The sequence below is a fragment of the Fulmarus glacialis genome, unplaced genomic scaffold (genome assembly GCF_000690835.1).
Source record: "Fulmarus glacialis isolate BGI_N327 unplaced genomic scaffold, ASM69083v1 scaffold15300, whole genome shotgun sequence".
Taxonomy (NCBI): domain Eukaryota; kingdom Metazoa; phylum Chordata; class Aves; order Procellariiformes; family Procellariidae; genus Fulmarus; species Fulmarus glacialis.
In genome coordinates this window covers 18,277-22,516 of record NW_009187232.1, presented here as the reverse complement: position 1 = coordinate 22,516, position 4,240 = coordinate 18,277, and positions in this window count along the sequence as shown.

The window sequence follows — 4,240 nt, the reverse complement described above, 5'->3', positions numbered from 1 at the left end:
CCCCCTTTTCACCACCAACCGAGCCGCTTCACATTTTAATTCAATAAAGGAGGTGAGCCTGGTGCAGCCGCTCTGTGGGATATCGGTTGTTGGTTGTAGGTGAACCGAGACCCCAGAGTCCTCAGTCAACTGGTGGGACCGATGTACGGAGTCCCAGCTTGGATTTCTTCTTTCCCATGTCTCTCGCTCACGTCAGCTGTCCCCTTTCATTGCTGCTCTTCGCTACCTCTCTCCTACCAGAGACACCTTTTTTTTTCCCCCCCCTTCCTAGAGCAGATCTGTTAGTCTTGTAAGTGGTTGGAGCAGGTGACTTGGTGCCAGCACGTCTGTCTTGGATACTATTCCTGGCTTTATTGAAGACGTGGTAATATGCAAGACTGTGCCTCTGCTGCGTCTGCCTCCTCTTGATCTCGGAACGCTGCAAGCGCTGAGATAAGACTCGTTGTGTTCAAGCAGGGATTTTATTCCCCTCTCAGCCGTAGAGCGGCGGTCCGGGGAGAGAAAGCGGCTCGTCGGAGGTCGTGCTGGGTAATATTTGAATTTCTCCAGCAGCGTGGCTGGGGTTGGTACGCATAGGACTGCCTGGATCACCCGGGAGCAGCGTTTGGATCAGTCCCTCATGGCTGTTTGGTGGGAGGTTGTACCTCCAGCATTACCGGATGGGCTGTCGCGCCCCGATGTACCCGTTACCGCAACGGGGTCTGTTCTCAGCGGTGCTGGCGGCGGGGCCATGAGCTTCGTGCAGAAGTCCTTGCCCAGGCTTTGGTTTTTGTGGTGTGCTCAGGTGTGGCCGGGGCAGACTTCCCCAGCCGGGTCCGCCCCAAAATGCCCAGATAAAGATGAATCTGGGTTTGAAAAGCGCCCGCCGACCCCAGCCGGCATGCCGTGTTGTGCTGGCTGTTTCGCCACCAGCTCCTGCCATTCTTCAGGGACTTGCTGGACAGGGAAGGGGTTTGCATGGATGGAGGCAAAGCCCCTCCGCGCAGGGGACAGCTGGACCTCGGAACTGGGATGTGGGTGCTTAGCGTGGCCGGGAGAGGACGCGCAGGCAGCCTTTTGTAGGCAGAGCCTTCCCATCACGCCGTGCCGTCCACGGCCTCGCGGCTGGGAGATGCCGTGAATCTTGAGCAGGCGTCTGGGGGGCGAGAGCAGATGGTGAGGAGCACCGGGGACAAGCTGTCAAGGAGCGTGGGGGGGAATCGGCCTCTCCTGGTTTGGTTTCGGGGGGACGGTGAGAGTCCTGGATGGCAGAGCCAGTCAAGACCATCTGGGTGTGTGCTCGCCGTCTCCCTGCCAGCCTGCCATGCAGCCTGGGGTTGGCTTTACCTGCCGGCTCCCAAGGACAAACTGCATCATCCGAGGAGGGAAATTGGGACCGTTGCTCCTTTAAAAATCTTTAGTTCCCATCCAAATTGCCTGGCTCTTCTGGTGGTGGCACTGGCCACGAGGTCCCATTCTTGCGTGTCCTCTCTGCAGAGCGAATTCGGGGAGTGCGATGCTGAGCCCGCTCCGCTCTGCGGCATGTGGAAGCATTAATCCTTCCTCGTTGCGGTGTTTACTGCTTCTTGCTAGAGGGGGTTGTCAGAAATGATGATACTCCTTTTTTCTTGGACCTTTTTTCATCTGTCCTGGTGTCCTGTGGGCTCGGATTTGCCAACTAAGAAACCCAGTGTCCTCCCCGAGCACGTTCCCCTAGAAATAACTGGCTTCGTTTATTTAAGCTGGCGTTTTTCCAGGGAAGGGAAACTTTCTTCTAAAACAGATTTCTTTTTTTACATCTCGATGTCAGCAACCTCAACCTCCAGCTAGCAAGAGGGAAGAGCAACGGGCAACAGTGTTGGGATCAGTGCCCCAGACCACGCTCCCGGCTCCATCCTTGGACCTGGCACTTGTGCCACCATTATTTCCCTGCACGCGGGGTTTTGTTGGAAGCTCTTGTTGATTGCTTTCTTGCTGGGGTCCAGACAAGTCCAGCCAGCGAACAGTCAGGGTTCATTGCCACCTGTGCTATTTGGGGAGGTGGTCTTCTGGAGCCTCCTCCATGCTGCCTGGGGTTGTGTGTGCCTCCAGTGTGTTGGGATGTTGTCACTGGGGGACGTGACTGGGAGCTCTGGGCGAGTCTGTTGGAGCTTGTTGAGCAATGCTTGCAAGCAGGTTCAAGATTGAATCGTAGGTGTGGTGGGCACCGGTGCCAGCAAAGGCGTGGTGGGCACCGGTGCCAGCTGCATACCCAGCTTTGGGGGTCAGATTGGAGAAGAAAAGGTTCCTCTTTGAAATCCCTGTCGAGGTCACCGGCAGTGGGGGAGAGGCACCTCTGGTGCTGGGGTTTGGAGGTTTGGAGATGCCTACCAAAGATGCTCATCAACTGGATGGATCTGCTCCTGGTTACCTCTCTTCAAGGAGTTGGAAGCTCATGTTCCCAGGTCCTACGCTGAAAAAGCAAAGCTGTTGGGGATGTGGTGATCGAGCAGGACAAGAGTGACAACATCAAAGCTCCCAAACATTGGGCTGAGCCGTGCAGTGACGTGGGAAGTGTTGGCTGCAGCCTTGAGCAATGCTCCTGTGATGGAGCAGTTTTGGTCTGTGTTTTGTCTCCTGGCACACGACAGCTAAGAGTTTGTGACCAGTAATGAGGCTCCCCCTTGGCTTTTGTCGTCTGTCTGCGTTTGCAGGAGCTGAAGGACCCTTCTAGATGAGAAAAATGGGCCACCGTGCTGTGTAGCTCATTAACGTGGGGATACGCTGGAAGCCTAGCACCGTCTCAGATGCATCAGTGGTCTCACCACTGCAAGGTCTTGCTGACAAATGGGGCGCAGCTCTGTGGGTGTCCTACACCACATGGTTGTTCGCACCCTCTTCGTCCTTGTAGGTGCACCACAAATATCTCTGGTTGCTCTTTACCGGGTTTTTGGCATCCCTGTTGGCGTTTATTGCTCAAAAATGCACTTTTCTTGTCTGGTTGACTTTGATTTTTGGGAGCAAACCAAAATACTTATGAATATGAGTGGGTGGTCTGGGTGGTTTAGGGGTTGGCATCAAAATTAGTATGGTGTTTTTATTTTTGTTGTGCCCTCTTCTCTTTCTCCCATTAGCTAATTGCTGCTGTGAAGTCCCCTTAACGGTGACTGGTGTTAATGAAGCCGTGCTGGCATAGCTCTAAGATGGCAGGAGCTGCTTTGTGTGCATCTCCCCATGCTGGCACCCACCGCCGCGCTTCCCTGCACGTGAGACCCCGTCCCACCTTCGAGTGAGGGCTATGACGAGGGGTAGGTTTTAATTACCCACCCGGAGACCTTTCCCCAGGACAGGCATCGCGTGGCACCGTCGGCATTGCCCCGGGCTCTCGGTGGATTTGCTTTTTCCCCATCGAGCAGCGCTTGTGCTGGCCGCCGCCTGGGCTTGGCTCCGTTCCACTTCTGTCCTCGGCAGTGGTGAAAGCACATTCCTCGTGATGGGAAAGCCTCCGCGAGAAACACAAAGGGCTTTCATTAGGGGAGGCAGCGGCGGGCGGACGCGGACGGCCAGCGCCGGTACGGGGAAGCTTCACCCCGTCTACTCTTGCGGAGGGTCTGCTGGAAACATATAAGCTCCCTCCAGCAGCGAGTGCGTAGCGGCTGCATTCGCACTTGACAGCATTTAATCTTAAAGCCTACCCGGCAAGGAAAGAGAAATAAATTTTCCTCCTGCAAAGGGAATTTAAGGCCCAGAAGCGTTAAGTGATTTGCCCGGGGTGGGGGAGTGTGCATTGGAGCTGGAAGCCAGGAGGGTGCAGGGCTTGTTTTGGGGAGCCGGAGATCTCTTCTAGCTCCATCCTCGCTAGCTGGAGGAGATGCGAAAGCCGCTGCTCGCGGGTATGGGTGCTGCCCAACGGCCCCAAAGCCAGCATCTCCCTTGCCTTCTGGCCCAGCGGAGGGAGCTGGGTGCCTGCCGACGGTGAGAGCGGCCGGCAGAGCCGCCCCGGCTCCCCCCAGCCATCCCGCAGCCACCAGCGGGTGAATCTCCTGACCTTGCTTGATAAAGCAGGAGAATGAAAAGCCGTGGCACTGGGAGATAAGACACAGGCGGGGGAGCGCAGAATTCAGGGATTGATCCATCTGCCTCTTCCTCTGGCGTGGCTTTTGGCTTTTTTGGATGTATCCCAGCGAGGCAGCTCTGTTCCTGCCCTCGCCCTTGGAGAGCCACCCTGGGCCTTTTTATTTTGCTCTTGGGCTTCGGGCGAGGGAGCAGGGTAGCCGCCTCC